Genomic DNA, 21,172 nt, shown 5'->3' on the forward strand with positions numbered 1-21,172 from the left:
TACCAAGGGAGACCAAGATTGGATAGAGTGTTGGATATTCATGGCTTTGTTGATGCAGATTGGGTTGGAGATCTGGATTAGAGAAGATCTACAAGTGGGTATGTGTTTAACCTATTTTGAGGTGCAATCAATTGGATGAGTAAGAAACAATCTGTAGCGGCGCTATTAACTACATAGGTAGAATACATGGTAGCCACGCATGCAAGAAAGGAAGTCGTTTGGTTGAAGAGATTGTGTTCAAGTATGGGGTTAGTACAGGGAGCTATAAGGATAGACTGTGACAGCCAAAGTGAAATTCTTTGGCAAAGAACCCTACATATCATTCAAAGACAAAGCACATTGATGTTGAGTATCACTTTGTGAGGGATATGATAGAAGACAAAAAGGTGTTGCTGGTAAAGGTGAACACTTTGAAGAATACTCCAGATGCATTGACAAATTTTGTGAGCTCTAATATGTTCTCTTGGTGTAGAGAAACAATGGGTGTTGCAGGGCTAGATAAATGACTAAGCTCTCTTGAGGCCCCCTGTGGAAAGAAAATAACAAGTGGGAGAATGTTGGGTTGTGTTATATTCTTTCCACGACTAGCCCACGTAGTTAACCGAGGGGCAGAGCCCCCCCTTTGTTGCACCGATTGCGTAGCAAGGGGAGTCACACAAGGTTTGAGGGCTGCAGGTAACCCCACTTTATGGGGTCTGGCACAGTGCCCTGGAAAATTTTGGTTTTGGACCCTATGTTAGGTTGGACATACCTACATATCGTTTTGTGCATGATTTTCGCACATGGTTTTGAGTGTGATGGTTTTCGATCCATGGTTTTGGATGCGATGGTTTTCTGTCTATGGTATTGGATGCTTCAACATGTATAAATATGTATTGTAACATTGAAAGGAACATAATGAAAAATCAAGCTGTAGTCCCGGTTTTGGGATCTAGGGAAAATCTCTGTGTATATGTGTTTTATGTGTTATGCTCTCGCATTGTTTATTTTCTGTGTTTTAGAATTCGTATGCAGGTAATTTCTGTACTATAAATGGTAAACTTTACAAAAAAGTCAGGAAATGGACCTGCAGGTCTTTGAATATGGTGGGGTGTCTTGTGCTTACTAAGGTTGTCCTATAGGCTATACCCATTTTCATGTTTACAGCTCTTCCTTCTCCTAAAGGAGTTATGCAACAAATCAAGAGTATTCAATGAGATTTTCTCTAGGGCAAGGGGAAGAGAAAAGGAAGTGGGATTTGGTAGCTTGGGAAAAGCTCTATAAACCTAATGCCCCTGGTGGTTTGGGGCTGCATGATCCTGAAATCCTCAGCAAAGTCTCGGGAGCCAAAATTTGGTGGAGGTGGCTCAAGGAATCGGCCACCCCTTGGGCCAAACTTTGGAAGTAGAAACATGCAAATAATTGGCAGGAGAGTGATCATATCTCAATGTCTGGGCTCATCAAGGGCTCCCACATTTGGAACCTTGCTTGGGGGAATAGAGCCATTGTCCAGAAGCATAGTTTCTGGGAGATACAAGATGGGAACCTTGCACAGTTTTGGGAGGACAACTGGCAGCAGCAACCAAATCTATTTAGTGTAGGTTTTAACACCGTACAGAAATTACATGCATACGAATTCTAAAACACAAAAAATAAAAAATGCGAGAGAATAACACATAAAACATAGACACAAAAAGTTTCCCCTGGATCCCAAAACCGGGACTACCAGCTTGATTTTTCATTATGTTCCTTTCGATGTTACAATAAATATTTATACATCCCGAAGCATCCAATACCATGGACTAAAAACCATCGCATCCAAAACCATGGACCAAAAACCATCGCGTCCAAAACCATGGACCAAAAACCATCGTGTCCAAAACCATGTGCGAAAAATCATCCACAAAACAATAGGTAGGTCCACCCAACCTAATATAGGGTCCAAAAACAAAATTATCTAGGGCAGCATAGAGTGGGGTTACCTGCACCCCTCAAACCCCCTGTGACTCCCCCTACTACACAATCAACACAACGAAGGGGGGGGCTCTACCCCCCTTCTAACCCCTCGGTTAACTACGTGGGCTAGTCGTGGAAAGAATATAACACAACCTAATATTCTCCCACTTGTTGTTTTCTTTCCACAGGGGGGCACAAGAAAGCTTAGTCATTTATCCAGCCCTGCAACACCCATTGTTTCTCTACACCAAGAGAACTTCTCAGAGCTCACAGATTTTGTCCATGCATCTACAGTATTCTTCAAAGTGTCCACCTTTACCAGCAACACCTTTTTGTCTTCTATCATATCCCTTACAAAGTGATATTGAACATCAATGTGCTTTGTCTTTGAATGAGATGCAGGGTTCTTTGCCAACAAAATTGCACTTTGGCTGTCACAATCTATCCTTATAGCTCCCTGTACTAACCCCATACTTGAACACAATCTCTACAACCAAACTGATTCCTTGCTTTCATGAGTGGCTGCCATGTATTCTGCCTCTGTAGTTAATATTGCCACTACAGACTGTTTCTTATTCATCCAACTGACTGCACCTCCAAATAGGTACATACCCGCATGTAGATATTCTCTGATCCAAATCTCCAGCCCAGTCTACATTAGCAAAGCCTCGAATATCCAACAATCTGTCCAATCCTAGTCTTCCTTGGTAGCACAAACCATAATCGCTAGTGCCATGCAAATACCTAAAAACTTGCTTCACTGCTGTCCAGTGCTCCTTCCCTGGTTTTGACATAAACTTGCTCAATACTCCCACTGCATGTGTAATGTCTGGTCTAGTACAAACCATCACATACATTAGGCTACCAATTGCACTTGCATATGGAACAGTGGACATGTCCTATTCTTCTTCTTGTGTCTTGGGACACTGTTCAACAGATAAGTTTACACCTATAGGAATATGAATCTTCATCGGTTTACTATCCTGCATATTAAACCTCTGCAATATTGTCTCGACATACTTCCTCTGATTTAACCAGAGCTTCCTCTTTGTCCGATCTCTTTTAATTTCCATGCCCAAAATATAGTTTGCAGCACCAATATCTTTCATGTCGAATTTGGAGGAAAAATGGGTCTTCAAATCCTGGATAATTTCTTTGTCATTTCCAACCAGAAACATATCATCCACATACAAGACTAGATAAATAACACGGTCACCAATTAATTTAAAATACACACAGTGATCTGCTTTACTTCTGGTGAAGCCAAGTCCCCATATAAATGTATCAAATTTCTGATACCACATCCTTGGTGACTGTTTTGACCCATACAAAGACTTCTTTAACTTGCATGCCATTTATTTCTTATCCTTCACTGCAAAGCCTTCAAGTTGCTTCATGTAGATCTCCTCTTCCACATCCCCATGAAGAAATGTTGTCTTCACATCCATATGTTCTACCTCAAAATCAAAAGCAGCAACAACAGATAAAAGTAATCTAATAGAAGTTACCTTGGCAGCAGGAAAAAATATCACCAAAATCAATTCCCAGTACCTGGGAATAACCTTTTTCTACCAACCAAGCATTGTATTTCTCCACCTTTTCTTCTGCATTTGTCTTCTTCTTGAACACCCATTTGCTGCCAATGGGTTTCCTTCCAGCCGGCAACTCCACCAGATCCCAAGCCTCATTTTTGTGCAAAGATTCCATTTCATCAACCATGGCCTCTTTCCAGAGTTTTCCTGATGTAGGAGCATTCAGGCCAAGAAAACTCATTGTATTTTAGTAGACATAGGGGTATTGTGTTTTCAAGGAAGTTGGTTTCCTAAGAGTGAATTAAATGTAATTATTAATGTTTTGAGTGATTTTAATGAGAGAAGCTAGAATAGGGAATTAATTGAATATTGTGAGGCATATTTTTTAATGTTCTCGAATATAGGAGTGTAAGTTTTAACCCGTACAGAAATTACCTGCATACGAATTCTAAAACATAGAAAATAAACAATGCGAGAGCATAACACATAAAACACTTACACAGAGATTTTCCCTAGATCCCAAAATCGGGACTACCAGCTTGATTTTTCATTATGTTCCTTTCAATGTTATAATACATATTTATACATGCCGAAGAATCCAATACCATGGACCGAAAACCATCGCGTCCAATACCATGGACCGAAAACCATCGCGTCCAAAAACATGTGCGAAAATCATGCAGAAAACCATAGGTGTGTCTGCCCATCCTAACATAGGGTCCAAAACCAAAATATTTCGAGGCGCTGCCCCAGAACACATAAAGTGGGGTTACGGGTACGGCTCAAGCCCCCTGTGACCCCCCCCCTCCCGCGGCACCCCACTACACAATCGACGAAATGAAGGGGGGCTCCACCTCCCTTCTAATCCCCCGGTTAACTAGTCATGGAAAGAATATAACACAACCCAACATTCTCCCACTTGTTGTTTTCTTTCCATAGGGGGCCACAAGAGAGCTTAGTCATTTTTTTATCCCTAAAATGCCCATTGTCTCTCTACACCAAGAGAACTTCTCAGAGCTCATAGATTTTGTCAATGCATCTGCAGTCTTCTTCAAAGTGTCCACCTTTACCAGCAACACCTTTTTGTCTTCTATCATTTCCCTCACAAAGTAATACTGAACATCAATCTGCTTTGTATTTGAATGATATGTGGGGTTCTTTGCCAAGAAAATTGCACTTTGGTTGTCACAGTCTATCCTTATAGCTCCCTGTACTAACCCCATACTTGAACACAATCTCCGCAACCAAACTACTTCCTTGCCTGCATGAGTGGCTGCCATGTATTCTGCCTCTGTAGTTGATAGTGTCACTATAGATTATTTCTTACTCATCCAACTGACTGCACCTCAAAATAGGTTAAACACATACCCACTTGTAGATCTTCTCTAATCTAGATCTCTAGTGCAGTCTGCATCAACAAAGCCACGAATACCCAACATTCTGCCCAATCCTGATCTTCCCTGGTAGCACAAACCATAATCACTAGTGCCACGCACAAATACCTACGAACTCGCTTCACTGATGTCCAGCGCTCCTTCCCTGGTTTTGACATAAACCTACTCAATACTCCCACTGCATGTGCAATGTCTGGTCTAGTATAGACCATTACATACATTAGGCTACCGACTGCACTTGCATATGGAACATGGGACATGTCCTCTTCCTCTTCTTATGTCTTGGGACACTGTTCAGCAGATAACCTTACACCTACAGGAATAGGAACCTTCACCGGTTTACTATCCTACATATTAAACCTTTGCAGTATTTTCTCGACATACTTGCTCTGGTTTAACCAGAGCTTCCTCTTTACCCAATCTCTTTTAATTTCCATGCCCAAAATATAGTTTGCAGCACCAAGATCTTTCATGTCGAATTTGGAGGACAATTAGGTCTTCAAATCCTGGAAAATTTCTTTGTCATTTCCAACCAACAACATATCATCCACATACAAGACCAGATAAATAACATAGTCACCAATTAATTTAAAATACACAGTGATCTGATTTGCTTCTGGTGAAGCCAAGTCCTCGTATAAATGTATCAAATTTTTGATACCACATCCTTGTTGACTGTTTTAACCCATACAAAGACTTCTTTAACTTTCATACTAGTTATTTCGTACCCTTCACCGCAAAGCCTTCAGGTTGCTTCATGTATATTTTCTCTTCCAGATCCCGTGAAGAAATGTTGTCTTCACATCCATATGTTCTACCTCAAAATAAAAAGCACCAGCAACAGATAAAAGTAATCTAATAGAAGTTACCTTGGCAACAGGAGAAAAAATATCACCAAAATCAATTCCCGACACCTAGGAATAACCTTTTGCTACCAACCGAGCTTTGTATTTCTCCACCTTTCCTTTTGCATTTGTCTTCTTCTTGAACACCCATTTGTTGCCAATGGGTTTCCTTCCAGCCAGCAACTCTACCAGATCCCAAGCCTAATTTTGTGCAAAGATGCCATTTCATCAACCGTGGCCTCTTTCCAGAGTTTGCCATCCTCTGAATCTACTGCTTCCTTCACGGTTCTGGGATCATCGTCAGTAATAGATAAAACAAAATTTGAACAGAAAGTATATGGACTATACCTTTCTGGCTATCTTCTTTCTCGAACTAATCTTCTCACACCTGGAGTTTGTGGCTCTTTATCTTCTGATTCCTCCTCTGTTGTAGAGTCTGATTCTTCCTCCTTAAGCTCAAACTCTATCTTCTCAGGTTCATTTGGTTGGACTTCATGTTTAATAACATCTTTTACCTCTCTGAACACCAAATTTTGGTTGTACACAACCTTCCATGTGACTGAGTTCCAAAGCTTATAACCCTTTAAACCATCCTTATACCCAATAAAGATGCACTTTTCAAATTTACTATCCAACTTGGTTCATTTCTCCTTTGGAACATGTACATATGCATCACATCCAAATACCCTCAAATGTGAAAGAGAGGGTTTCTTACCAGTCCATACCTCTTGTAGAGTCTTATCCTCCAACGCTGATGAAGGTGACCTATTGACCAGGCAACACGCAGTATCCACCACCTTTGCCCAGAATTCCTGTCCTAACCCGGCACCACTGAGCATGCTTCTTGCCCTTTCCATCAACATCTTATTCATTCTTTCTGCAACTCCATTTTTCTGAGGTGTATATGGAGTAGTCTTCTGTCGTGCTATGCCACACTTCTTACAGAATTCTTCAAATTCCTCGCTGCAAAACTCTCCACCATTATCTGTCCTCAGCACCTTTATCTTCTTCTCTGTCTGATTTTCCACGAGAGCCTTAAATTCTTTAAACCTGTTAAAGGCATCAGATTTCTTCTTAAGGAAATACACAGACTTACCCAGTGATGGAACCTTCACAAGTCTAAACACATCACTATGCACAAGTTCTAATATATGTTTCGCCCTCTTACTACCAGATGGGAAACTCACTCGATTCTGCTTCCCATATACACAATCTTCACAGAAATCAAAAGCAAGAGAGCTATTACTCATACCTTCTACCATACCTTTACCATGAAGTATTCGAATGCCCTTCTTTCCAATACATCCAAGCCTTTGATGCAACAACATGGTCTTCTCTCCAAAGACCACTAGATTTTCTACTCCACTTTCAGGAACCACAAAACTGTTGCACCTATCAATAACAGTGCTACCTTGCAGCTTGTACAGAGTTCTAATTCAAACTCCACACATCAATACTAGTGCTCCCTGAACCATTTTGCAGGTATCCTTCTCAAACACTGTTTTTACACCTGCATCATCCAGCTTGCTTACAGAAATCAGATTTATGGCCAATGTAGGAATATGCAGAACACCCAGAAGTGTTCCAACCCTTCCACCTTGAAACTTCAACTTTACTTTTCTGTGACCAATGATTCTAGCCTTCCTAACATCCCCTAAGAAGACATCACCACCATCGTATTTCTCATACTCGCAAAAGCACTCTCTATGGGGAGTGAAGTGAAAGGATGCACCTGAGTCAATCAACCATGCCTCATGATCTACATGTGTACTTGAAGAAGCCAACTACACATCCCCACCTTCATCTGAGGTGGTTTTCACCTCTGCAGAAGGAGCATCATCAGATCCCTTTCCTTTATCAGGAGTTTTAGATTTACAGTCCCTTTTGTAGTGCCCTTCCTTTCCGCATTTCCAGCACACCACCTTTACAGGTTTTCCTGAAGATTTAGATCTCCCTCTAGATTTAGATCTCCCACTCGATGACTTATTTTTGTTTATGTTCTAGGACCATCCTCGTACAGACAAGGCATAACCATTCTGGCTCTCCATATTTTTCCATCTCATCTCCTCTGTCAGCAAGGCTGAGACTATTTCATAAAACTGTAAGGCAGTTGCATTACTACCTATTGCAATAAACAGACTATCCCACGAATCTGGTAGAGAACACAACAAAATGATGCACTTATTTTCATCTGAAATTTTAATATCAACAGATGCTAATTGACTTACCATAGTATTAAATGCATTCAGATGCTATGTCACCGAGTCTCGTTCTTTCATCCTCAGGTTATACAGTTTTTTCCACAGGAACAGTTTATTCACCAGAGACTTAGATTGGTACAAAGTCCCTAACTTGTCCCACAAAGCCTTCATCATAGCTTCCCCTGATACATTCAGCAATATTGAGTCTGAGACACACAATCGTATTATGCTCTTTACCTTCTGATCCAACTTCTTCCATTCTTCATCGAACACTCCTGTTAGTTTAGTACCCGGATCTACCACGATCCACTGATCTTTATCCAGCAACAGATCCTCCATCTTGAGTTTCCACAACTCAAAACTCTGACCATTAAATTTCTCGATCTCTATCTTTCCACTGCTCACCATCTTCTTTCACCTCCAGAATCGATCTCACAGATCTCCCACTGAACAGGGTCTACCACAGGCCCGAGCGAAACCCCTCAGCAACAAAGGTGTCCCCTTGAAGCCAAAACTGCTCCAATACCAGATGTAGGTTTTAACCCCGTATATAAATTACCTGCATATGATTTCTAAAACACAGAAAATAAATAATGCAAGAGCATAACGCATAAAACACATATACACAGAGATTTTCCCTTGGATCCCAAAACTGGGACTACCAGCTTGATTTTTCATTATGTTCCTTTCAATTTTATAATACATATTTATACATGCTGAAGCATCCAATACCATAGACCGAAAACCATCGCGTCCAATACCATGGACCAAAAACCATCGCGTCCAATACCATTGACCAAAAACCATCGCATCCAAAAACATGTGCGAAAATCATGCACAAAACCATAGGTGGGTCTGCCCATCCTAACATAGGGTCCAAAACCAAAATTTTCCGGTGCGCTACCCCGAACCCCATAAAGTGGGGTTACAGGTACACCTCAGACCCCCTGTGACCCCCCCCCGCTACACAATTGACGCAACAAAGGGGGGCTCCACCTCCCCTCTAACCCCCCAGTTAACTAGTCATGGAAAGAATATAACACAACCCAACAAGGAGAACATGAGAGATTTAGGATAGCTGAGAGATTAGGGGATTTGAGAATTGATTGAAAATCTTAGATTAGTTGTCAATTCATGAATCTAGGGATTAGATAGGAGTTTTAGGAATGAGGAAGAGATTTAGGAATTTTGTTGAGGAATTCATGGATCTAAACCAGAATTGGTTTTAGAATCCCTGGGTATAAATGTAAGCCTAAAAGGCAGAGACAGGGGTTAGATAAGTTAGATATTTTAGAGAGACTAGATAGGTAGTAGAGTGTGAGTTGAATCCTACGGGAAGATTTGTAAATCAAAGGCCACTATAAAGAGGAATCAAGCCTGAGAGACAAAGATTCCATTATGTATTGTTCGTTTGTATTTATATATATAAAGTGATTGAATAGAACTGTAAAAATGCGTGATTAAGTGTTGAATGGTAGCTTGAGCGTATCAGAGAATTGCATATGTGTTCTTGTGTAGGTAAAGCACAGAAAACATAGAGAAGCGGAGTTCAGCGAATGTATAGAGAGGAAGAGAGCGAACCAGATTTTGTAATGGACCTTGGAATCCATTGAAGGATCAAGGAGTGATCTAGAGTGATATCGATAAAAGGAGCTTAAGAGGATAAGCCAAAGGGAGTCGTGTAGAATCGTTAAGGAAACCCATAAATCATAGAGAAAACTGAATAAAATGGCATAGAACCGAAATAAATAGGCGAACGAGAAAGCAAGTATTAACACTCAACAATCGTCGGATCTGGAAGATCCACAGTTGAGATTAAATCGCAATCAAGCCTTAGAGAATTGTAATGAACGAGCGTGACTACTTTTAAACTGTTAGATCATGGCTAGATCAACGGTCACGATTTAAATCACATATCGGCAGTCGGAAGTGCAAATGAGCACTTGGCGAAGGTGTGACATTGCTGACAGTGATAATTGGCAATTGGCGTTTAGAATTATCGGCGATTGGGCATTGGAAGCTTCAGAGGTCGAAAGGGTGGTATTCCGGAGAGTCCAGCAATGAGTCGGACCTGATGACATATATGAATGTAGGTATATAACATTTGAGTTCCGTGTATATGTTCCGGAGCAGAAATTCCATGTATTCCCTTTCTATTATGTTAAAGAGTGGTGGCAAGTCTTTTAAGGCTTAAACGTGGAGATAACAATTCCGATAGTCGGGAGATCGGAGTCAGAGGGTTGACGAGGCATATGCATGTTAAGGACCTATGAAAGGAGCCAATAGCGATTGCAATGAGGTTAAACCTCGGAGACTGTGCAGAGTTTGTACGGTAAGTGGAGAAAGGTATGTTTGCACGACAATTCCTTTGTAATTGAATTATAAAGGAATTAGCACCGAAAGAAGGTTTTATATGTAAAACCATATATAACCAAGGTTAGAAGAGGGAAGGTTATATATATGGGTTTTATAAAGGCTTGAGGACTGTTTAAAGTCCCGATAAAAGGATTTAAGAGGGAGCCTTTAATAAAGTAAGGATATGAAGGTTAAGGAGCGATTTAAGTCCTGATAGGAGGTATTGGCAGGGTGATTGGTTCCGATAAAAAGGAACCTTGATCAGAGGGTCTTAACCATTGATAGTTAAAGTCCTGGGACGATGGATTATGCATATTTATGCATACTGTGGGTATGTGCAGGGGTAACCCTGCGTCATTTGGTATCAGAGCATAACTGCAATCAGAGCAAAATTGTAATTGAATAATTGGGGTTAAACAGAATAGAGAAATTCTATATGAAGGAATTAAAAATAAAGTTACATGTTAAAGTATTTATGTAGGAAAGAGGAAGGATCAGATTCTAATCTGACAGAAGGAAGGCACATAGAGATGGTGTATAGAAAAATTTGTAGATGCAAAAGACAGAGGACAGTCCATTCAAAGGGTAGAAAATGGTGGAACAAGATCATGCATAAGATCTTGAAGGTGAGATGACATATTTGTTTTAATTTGATTGAAGATTGGAGAATGTGTGTTTTTAAACTAATGCACAGGTAGCAGCATAAAGAAAACACAGTGATGTTTGTTTTCTTGAGGAGGATGAAGATTCACTCGAATGTGAAGAATGGATGGAGACTGCTTGTGAAGCCATGCAGCAGCAGTGAACCTGAAGAATCCAATTGAAGGTTGGACAAAGAGGATAAGAGTATTCTCAAAAGGAAATTGAGAATCAAGCTTTTGAAAGCTTGGGAATGATCTTTGGCTTAAGTAAACAGAGTTATGAAAGTAGCAGCAATTGAATGAATGCAAGTTTGGCACAAGACTACAACAGTGAGACTGTAGGAAGAACTTTTGGAAGTTCTTAGAATTGTAGCAGAACCTTATTCCAGCTGAGGCTTGGAATAGATAAGGATAGAGGAGTCCTTAAGAGTAGTGAGTGGAGCAACCAGAGAGAGAGAGCAAGATTGCTCAGTGCAAGTTCTAAGGGAAGAGGACTTGGAGACCAGGCAGAGGAGAAGCTTGGTGAGAGATCAACTTAGAAGAGTTGATTGGTTGCAGGTGTAGAAGCTCACACTGAAGAAAAGATGGCTATGGAAAGTCATATGGAAGGTTCAGAAGAAAGCTACAAGATGAAGGAAAAGGATGCTCAAACAATCCATAGGGAATGGATGAGTCAAGCAGAGATTGATAAGGAAATGGCTGAGATAAGAGGAAAACTCGATGTGTTAGTAATGCTGCTAGAGGAGAACCAAAGACAAGGTTGGGTCTTGAAGAGGAAGCCAGTGAGGTGGCATAAATTGTATAAATTATAGAGAAGGTTACAAGAGAAGAGAAGTCAGCAGGTGAATATGCAATTAGCAGAAGAGATAATGAAGCTTGAACAGGTACTGGATGTTCAATTGAAATATGAAGAACTCAGAGAAACTGAAATGGGAATGGAAGTATCCATTTGTGAACTAGAGCAGGGTGAAGTTTTGGGTGAAGAAGAAGGGATTATTGATTACTTTCTTAACTGTTGAACAAATGAAGACCAGTAGGAACAGGTAAAACTTTGTATTGATGAATCTAGTAATTTTGATGTAATTACAGGTTTTGCAGTGGATAAGCAATCTTTCAAAGTTGTCAGAAGTATGGAAGAGTATCTTTCAGAAGATTAAAATTCTGAAGTAATGGAAGATGGAGAATATCTCTTAAATGAGAAAAGCAATGATTTATTGCAGTAGAAAGAACTTAATAATGTATTGATGTTTGAAACTGTGACAACACAGGAACAATTTCTTGTGAAAGAAGGAGATGAAATTCAGTCTGAAGAATTGATATGTAAAGCAACAGTTGAGACTGTTGAACCTTGTAAATTTCAGATTGATAATTTGTATATAAATGCAGGAAACATAAGTAATGATGAAGTACTTATGAAGTGTCACAGAGAACTTGAATTGCTGGAGTATTTGTTGGGTAAGTCAGAGTATGACAGTGTGATTGCAGAGGAAGGAGTTCACTACAGTGGACAAGAGCAGAAAGACATCATAGAAGTAGATGGTATGGAGGAGAGACTAGCTGACAGTCTCATGAATTCTATGGGGAATTCAAATCAGCATACTGATGTGCTGACAAAGGAGGAAAAATCAGAGCAGCATACTGATGTGTTTCCAGAGGGAGATAAGGCACAAAAGCCTTATGATTTTTATTTTAACAATTGTTTTATGAGTGCAGGTTTAGTTGCAGATGCTGGAGGAAACTTGGCACAGATGAGCAGCCAAATGAAGGAAGAAGACTCCATGGAAGAATTCAATCCATGGAATAGAGATGTTAAATTGCTAGAGGGAATGTTGGATAGTCATGATTCAATCATGAGAGAGGGTAAGGATGATAGGGAGGTAGCAAACAAAGCAAAGGTTGGAACAAGCAAAGTAGAAGTCATCTTAGCAAGCAAAGCAGAAGTTGGAGCAAGCAAAATAGGAGTCAACACAGGAGTCAAAGTACGTAAAAGTAACCTACAACAGTTTGGAGAGTTAGTGGACAGAAGCAACAACCTAAAGCAGAGAGAAAGAAATAACATTGAATCGCAGAATATGGACCAGTTCAAGGATGTGCTGGAGACAAAGATTGAAGAAATGTGGCAGTTAATGATGAAATAGTCCATATGGAGGAGATTAACAATAGTAGGAAGGATGATCAATCAGAACTTGAATCTGATTGACAAGAATAGGAAAATGGAGCAGAAAACAATAGAAGTACAACAACAACAAAGGAACAAATAATTTGGACAGTTACAAACTAAAGTTTGGGACCCTGGAGGTTTTTTCAATCAACTTATGAAGACACATGATCAGGAGATCATGGAAATTTTCTACTTTGGGAGTCTGATGCAGGAGCATTCAAGCCAAGAAAATTCATTGTTATTTAGTAGACATAGGGGTGTTGTGTTTTCAAGGAAGTTGGTTTCCTAAGAGTGAATTAAATGTAATTATTAATGTTTTGAGTGGTTTTAATGAGAGAAGCTAGAATAGGGAATTAATTGAATATTGTGAGGCATATTTGTAAATGTTCTCGAATATAGGAGAACATGAGAGATTTAGGATAGTTGAGAGATTGGGGGATTTGAGAATTGATTGAAAATCTTAGATTAGGAGTCAGTTCATGAATCTAGGGATTAGATAGGAGTTTTAGGAATGAGGAAGAGATTTAGGAATTTTATTGAGGAATTCATGGATCTAAACTAAAATTGGTTTTAGAATCCCTGGGTATAAATGCAAGCCTAAAAGGCAGAGACAATGATTAGATAAGTTAGATATTTTAGAGAGACTAGACAGGTAGTAGAGCATGAGTTGAAGCCTACGGGAAGATTTGTAAATCAAAGGCCACTATAAAGAGGAATTAGGCCTGAGAGGCAGAAATTCCATTTTGTATTGTTCATTTGTATTTCTATATATATAGTGATTGAATAGAACTATAAAAATGTGTGATTGAGTGTTGAATGGTAGATTGAGTGTATTAGAGAATTGCATATGTGTGTTTATGCAGGTAAAGCATAGCGAATGTAGAGAAGCAGAGTTCAGCGAATGTACAGAGAGGAAGAGAGCGAACCAAAGTTCGTAATGGATCTTGGAATCCATTGAAGGATCAAGGAGTGATCTGGAGTGATATCGATAAAAGGAGCTTAAGAGGATAAGCCAAAGGGAGTCACGTAGCATCATTAAGAAAACCCAAAAATCACAGAGAAAATTGAAGAAAATGGCGTAGAACCGAAATAAATAGGTGGATGGGAAAGCAAGTATTAACGCTCAATAGCCGTCTGATCTGGAAGATCCATGGTTGATATTAAATCGTAATTGAGCCTTAGAGAATTGTAATGAACGAGCGCGATTAATCGTGAACAGTTGGATCGTGGCCAAATTAATGGTCACGATTTAAATCACATATTGGTGGTTGGAAGTGCAAAGGAGTGATTGGCGAAGGTGTGACATTGCCAACAGCGATAATCGGCGATCAGCGTTTGTAATTATCGACGATCGGCATTTGGAATTATCGACAATCGGGCGTCGGAAGCTTCGGAGGTCGGAAGGGTGGCACAACAGAGAGTCCAGTGATGAGTCGGACCCCATGACATATATGAATGCAGGTATATAACATTTCAGTTCCGCGTATATGGTCCGAAGGGGAAATTCCATGTATTCCATTTGTATTATGTTAAAGAGTGGTGGCAAGTCTTTTAAGGCTTAAACGTGGAGATAATGATTCTGATAGTTGGGAGATCGGAGTCGGAGGGTTGACGAGGCATATGCATGTTAAGGACCTATGAAAGGAGCCGATAGCGATTGCGATGAGGTTAAACCTCAGAGACTGTGCAAAGTCTATACGGTAAGTGGAGAAAGGTATGTTTGCATGACAATTCATTTGTAATTGATTTATAAAGGAATTAGCGCCAAAAGAAGGTTTTATATGTAAAACCATATATAAACAAGGTTAGAAGAGGGAAGGCTATATATATGGGTTTTATAAAGGCTTAAGGACTGTTTAAAGTCCCGATAGAAAGATTTAAGAGGGAGCCTTTAATAAAGTAAGGATATGAAGGTTAAGGGGCGATTTAAGTCTCGATAGGAGGTATTGGTGGGGTGATTGGTTCCGATAAAAAGGAACCTTGATTAGAGGGTCTTAACCATTGATAGTTAAATTCCTGGGACGATGGATTATGCATATTTATGCATACTGTGGGTATGTGCATGGTTAACCCTGCGTCATTTCCATCCTCTGAATCTACTTCTTCCTTCACAGTTCTGGGATCATCATTAGTAATAGATAAAGAAAAATTTGAACAGAAAGCAGATGGACTATACCTTTCTGGCTATCTTCTTTCTTGAACTGATCTTCTCACACCCAGAGTTTGTGGCTCTTCATCTTATGATTCCTCCTCTGTTGTAGAGTCTAGTTCTTCCTCCTTTAGCTCAAACACTATCTTCTCAGGTTCCTTTGGTTGGACTTCATGTTTAATAACATATTTCACCTCTCTGAACACCACATCTCGGTTGTACACAAACTTCCTTGTTACTGGGTTCCAAAGCTTATAACCCTTTAAACCATCCTTATACCCAATAGAGATGAACTTTTCAGATTTACTATCCAACTTGGTTCTTTTCTCCTTTGGAACATGTACATATGCATCACATCCAGATACCCTCAAATGTGAAAGAGAAGGTTTCTTACTAGTCCATACCTCTTGTGGAGTCTTATCTTCCAATGCTGATGAATGTGATCTGTTGACCAGGTAACATGCAATCTCCACCGCCTCTGCCCAGAATTCTTGTCCTAACCCGACACCATTAAGCATGCTTCTTGCCCTTTCCATCAACATCTTGTTCATTCTTTCTGCAACTCCATTTTTCTAAGGTGTATATGGAGCAGTCTTTTGTCATGCTATACCACACTTCTTATAGAATTCTTCAAATTCCGTATTGCAAAACTCTCCACCATTATCTATCCTTAGCACCTTTATCTTCTTCTCTGCTTGGTTTTCCATTAGAGCCTTAAATTCTTTAAACCTATCAAAGACTTCAGATTTCTTCTTAAGGAAATATATCCATGTATTCCTTGAGAATTCATCTATAAATGATACATAGTACATAGACTTACCTAGTGATGGGACCTTCACAGGTCCAAACACATCACTGTGCACAAGCTCTAATATATGTTTCACACTCTTACCACTAAAGGGGAAACTCACCCGATTCTCCTACCCATATACACAATTTTCACAGAAATCAAAATCCAGAGAAATATTACTCATACCTTTTACCATAACTTTACCATGAAGCATTCAAAGACCCTTCTCTCCAATATGTCCAAGCCTTTGATGCCACAACATGGTCTTCTCTCCAGAGACCACTAGATTTTCTGCTCCACTTTCAAGAAACACAGAACTATTGCACCCATCAATAACAGTGCTACCTTGCAGCTTGTACAGAGTTCCAATCCGAACTCCCTGCATCAATACCAACACTCCCCGAACCATTTTGCACGTATCCTTCTCGAACACTATTTTCACACTTGCATCATCCAGCTTGCTTACAGAAATCAGATTTCTGTCCCATGCAGGAATATGCAGAACACCCGAAAATGTTCTAACCCTTCCACTTTGCAACTTCAACTTTACTTTTCCACGACCAACGATTCTAGCCTTCCTGTCATCTCCCAAGAAGACATCACCACCATCACATTTCTCATACTCGTAGAACCACTCTCTATGGGGAGTGAAGTGAAAGGATGCACCTGAGTCAATCAACCATGCCTCATGATCTACAAGTGTACTTGAAGAAGCCAAGTACACATCCTCACCTTCATCTGAGGTGGTTTTTGCCTCTGTAGAAGGAGTATAATCAGATCCATTTCCTTTGTCAGGAGCTTTAGATTTACAATCCCTTTTGTAGTGCCCTTCCTTTCCACATTTCCAACACACCACCTTTACAGGTTTACCTGGAGATTTAGATCTCCCTCTAGATTTAGATCTCCCACTCGATGACTTATTTTTGTTTCTATTCTAGGACCGCCCTCGTATAGACAAGGTATCACCATTCTAGCTCTCCATATTTTTCTGTCTCATCTCCTCCATCAGCAAGGATGATACTATTTCATCAAACTGCAAGGCAGTTGCATTGCTACCTATTGCAATAACCAGACTATCCCACGAATCTGGTAGAAAACACAACAAACTGATGCACTTATCTTCATCTGAAATTTTAATATCAACAGATAATAACTGACTTACCACAGTATTAAATGCATTCAGATTCTCTGTCACTGAGTCTCCATCTTTCATCCTCAGGTTATACAACTTTTTCCGTAGGAACAGTCTATTCACCAGAGACTTAGATTGGTACAAAGTCCCTAACTTGTCCCACAAAGCCTTTGTTGTAGCTTCCCCTGACACATTCATCAATACCGAATCTGAGACACACAATCGTATTGTGCTCTTTGCCTTCCAATCCAACTTCTTCCATTCTTCATCGGACACTCCCATTGGTTTAGTACTTGGATCTACCATGACCCACTGATCTTTATCCACCAATAGATCCTCCATCTTGAGTTTCCATAACTCAAAACTCTGACCATTAAATTTCTTGATCTCTATCTTTCCACTGCTCACCATCTTCTTTCACCACCAGAATCGATCTCACAGATCTCCCACTGAACAAGGTCTACCATAGGCCCGAGTGAAACCCCTCAGAAAAAAAGGCGTCCCCTTGAAGCCAAAACAGCTCCAATACCAAATGTAGGTTTTAACCTCATACAAAAATTACCTGCATACAAATTCTAAAACACAGAAAATAAACATTTCGAGAGCATAACACATAAAACACATTTACACAGATATTTTCCCCTAGATCCCAAAACAAGGACTACCATCTTGATTTTCATTATGTTCCTTTCGATGTTACAATACATATTTATACATGCCGAAGTATCCAATACCATGGACCGAAAACCATCATGTCCAAAACCATGTGCGAAAAATCATGCACAAATCCATAGGTAGGTCCACCCAACCTAATATAAGGTCCAAAAACAAAATTTTCTAGGTCGTTGCCTCGAACCCCATAGAGTGGGGTTACCTGCACCCCTCAAATCCCCTATGACTCCCCCCGCTATGGAATCAGCGCAACAAAGGGGGGGCTCCACCCCCCTTCTAACCCCCTGGTTAACTACTTGAGCTAGTCATGGAAAGAATATAACACAACCCAACATTTAGGGAAGGACTAACTACTCTCAAAAATGACACTGACAACAAAGGCTTACTTATGGTAAGCGACTTATGGGATTAGGCAAGGAACAATGGTAAATGCAGAGTGTGGAAGGATCTTGGTTATAGTGAAACAAGTCCTTTGAAGGCCTAGGTGAAGTCTCTTGCTCTTGACTTGGAGCAGAGGAAGATTTTGGTGTCATCCTCATCTGACCAACTAAGATGGGGTAAAAACACCGAAGACACCTTCAACCTCAAAGAAGCTAATAACATGGCCCTAGGTTTTGATTATCCAAACCCTGATCAAGTTTACAATGACCTTTGGTAGAACTCGCAATGGATGAAAATCAAGTTGTTTATGTGGCTAGTTCACCAAAAGAAAATTCTCACATGGGAGAATCTTCTGAAAAGGGGCTTTGTTGGCCATCCAAATTCCATCTATGTGGCCTACAAGAGGAGACAATGGAACATTTACTAAACCTCTTCCCCTTCACCTCTACCCTGTGGGATTGGGCAACCTCAGTCTTTAGGCAAACTGACAAGGACAGACTCAGCATTACCAACACTTTGAAGAATTGGAGGAAAGACTTCTCAGGTAATGAAATCATTAACAAGGCTTGGACTCTGGTTCTAGGCTTTATCATCTGGGATGTCTGGAAAGAACGCAATGGCAGGATTTTCAAGAACAAAACAGGCTCGACCCAGAACATCATTGTCCAAATTTTACGACAGCTCAAAGATACAGTAGGAGCCCTTATGTGGAAAATTCCTGAGGACCCTCCTTCGCCCCAAGATGCTCGCATACTGCTGCAGTTGGGTCTCCATTCTTTGGTTCCCCAAGGCACTGTTAAGGGCGTGAGCAAAACAACTACTAGTAAAGATATATGTCAGCCTCCTCCTCATGGTTTTTGGAAAATCAATATAGACGGGGCCTCTAAGGGCAACCCAAGGATGGCTGGATTTGGCGGTGTCATAAGAGATGAGAAGGGGCGCATAAAGGATATCTTTCATAGTCATTTGGGGAGTGCCACTAATAACATGGCGGAGTTCATGGCCTCAGAGCAGTTCTGGAAATCCTGATGGAGTCAAATTTACATAACGCCATCATTGAAGCTGACTCTGAATTGGTTATTAATGCGGCCAAGAAAATGTGTAATGGAACGGCCCTTGGAAAAGTGTCGAAACACTGGAGGCTCTCGCAGGTCTTTAGCGTATTCATTCCCACTTGCAAACCCTGAGAACCGTCAGCTTCGTTCATGTGAGAAGAAAACCCAATATGTTATCTGATCGTCTAGCAAATGAAGGGGTGCTATGTAAGGAAAGCTATATTCAGTACGACTAGGAGTCTTTACCCTCTGGTAAACTGCATGATGATTGTCAATGACAGGCAACCAAAGACATGGTGTATCTCCAGACCATGAATAATGAGCAAGAGGAAGACTAGAGGGAGTTGAAGGAACAACATAAACCCGCAATGAAGAGAAGGACTAAGCAATGAAATATCAATGCACAGGAGGCATTAGATCATGTAAGATCAACGAACATATATGGTGGAAAAGGTTAGCAAGACTAGGAGAGGACGAAAGGCCTTGAGCCTGGTTGAAGTGCTCCATTAAATCCTGACCATCAATCTTAACTCCAAACTATGATGTCACACGTAACTATGAGGGTTCAGCTATCTGTAACCTGCGTGCTAGTTGAATGGCCGCAGACCGTAGGTTTTTAGTGCATCTGCCATCAATTGGATATCGGGTGCTAAAGTGGTTGGAGGTTAAGTCTAAGAGCGGACCCGAAGTTTTATGGACCAAGGTTCATAATCTATTTCGGCTTCGGGATGCGGTTAAGTGGCGAGCAAGTTCTCGATGCAATGTTGCGACAACTGTCGGATCAAGAACGAGATTGACGACGGAGATTTAATCACAAATCGCATTCGGTCAAAGGGTCGGGTCAATGTTAAGCCGAATTTTGCAATATTGCAATACTGCGATATTGCGATATTGCAATGTTCCAAGGTTGCGATATTGCGATATTACGATATTGTGAGGTGCGATGTGCCGAGGTTGCGATGTTGCGATGGCTTATGGACTATCAGATCAAAGGGTTGATCGAACGGTGGCGGTCAACTCTTGCTTTTCGCCGGTATCAAGTGCTGGCATCTTGCAGACTTGAAGTTTTATAGACTATGGTTCATTTTCTTTATTGGCTCTGGGGAGTACTTATGGGGCGCGCAAGGTCTTGATGCGATGTTGCGACAACCGTCAGATCAAGAACTAGATCGATGGTGGAGATTTAATTGCAAATCGCATTCGGTAAATGAGACTGGTTAGAGATAAACCCAGTTTTACGATATGAGATGTGTCGAGGTTAGCGATGTTGTGATGGACTTTGGACCGTCAAATCAAAGGGTGGATCGAATGGCAGAGGTTAACTCTTGCATTTCACGGGAATAAAGTGTTTCCGGCTTGTGGAAACTGCGATGGGCAATATGCCGAGAAGGGGTTGAAGCGTCTAAATTGGTTTTTGTGTGTAATGTTTTGAGTTTTGTTGACCCTGTTGTTTGTTCTCATCAATGGGTCTACCTTTTGCTGGTATTTACACTTGTAAAGACATGTACCATATGTAATCTTGTTTTTCAGTTAATTGATAGCTCCACTCTTACTTGACGAAAAAAAATAAAATTTAAATAATGATTCAAATTTAAATTTAATTAATATATACATATATAACTATATATATATATATATATATATATATATATATATATATATATATATATATATATATAAAGGTGGTTTAGAACACATCCATGGATAGATCAACCAGAAGGGATCTACCCACGGGTTTAAATTTAATTAATAAATATATAATTAAAAATATTTAACATAACCTTGTGACCTCCCAACTCCAGAGATGCTTAGCAATGAGAACTCATCAACTAAGCTAACCCTTGGGGTTATTATCTATATATATTATCACTATACCTATCACACTAAAACAAAAATTATAAAATATGTAATTATATGTATTGTCATGAT

This window comes from Pinus tabuliformis, chromosome 5_1 (assembly GCF_031772625.1).
Source record: "Pinus tabuliformis cultivar Carrire ecotype Pingquan chromosome 5_1, CPIR1, whole genome shotgun sequence".
In the NCBI taxonomy this organism is placed as follows: Eukaryota; Viridiplantae; Streptophyta; class Pinopsida; order Pinales; family Pinaceae; genus Pinus; species Pinus tabuliformis.